Source organism: Azolla caroliniana, unplaced genomic scaffold (genome assembly GCF_043228905.1).
Source record: "Azolla caroliniana isolate FFs.n. ecotype wild unplaced genomic scaffold, voAzoCaro1.0.p SCAF_18, whole genome shotgun sequence".
NCBI classification, from domain to species: Eukaryota; Viridiplantae; Streptophyta; class Polypodiopsida; order Salviniales; family Salviniaceae; genus Azolla; species Azolla caroliniana.
Window position 1 is genome coordinate 10,121,107 of NW_028230453.1, and position 597 is coordinate 10,121,703.

Sequence of the window (597 nt, forward strand, 5' to 3'; positions counted from 1 at the left end):
TAGCCCCTTGTTCATCTCAACATATCTTCCTTCGTTAGTTCTTTACACGTTCAACAATAACTGACATATAAGCTACTGACTAGTGAACTCTTTTAATTTGATTGTTTAAAATAACTAAGAAAGTAGCTTACTCAACTTTCATAGGCGAATTTCATTACGTCATAGGCGAATTTCATTTGTATGACAACATTAAGTACCGATTATTGACAATATGACCAAAATCGACATACATTAACTAAGAAAGCAGCTTACTCAACCTAAGAACATATGAGAACGGATTATAAGCATTCTTTCCTAAGCGATTACCTCGAGGCTCATACCTAACAAAAACAAAAAAAGGGTTTGACAATATGAACAAAATCGACATAAATAAAATCCCGTGTTGAAAGCATAATTTACATTTACACAATAAGAGAGCAGCACAAAAAATATATGGTTTTTGACTAGTGACCATAATCGGCATACATAAAATCCCTCATTGAAAGTATACTTTACATTTACAGAAATACAGAGTAAATATATAATTCAACCAAGTATTGCATTTCTGCAAGGCCGGCCTAAAGATATCCCTTGTTTTGTCAGTAAACACAAAATATA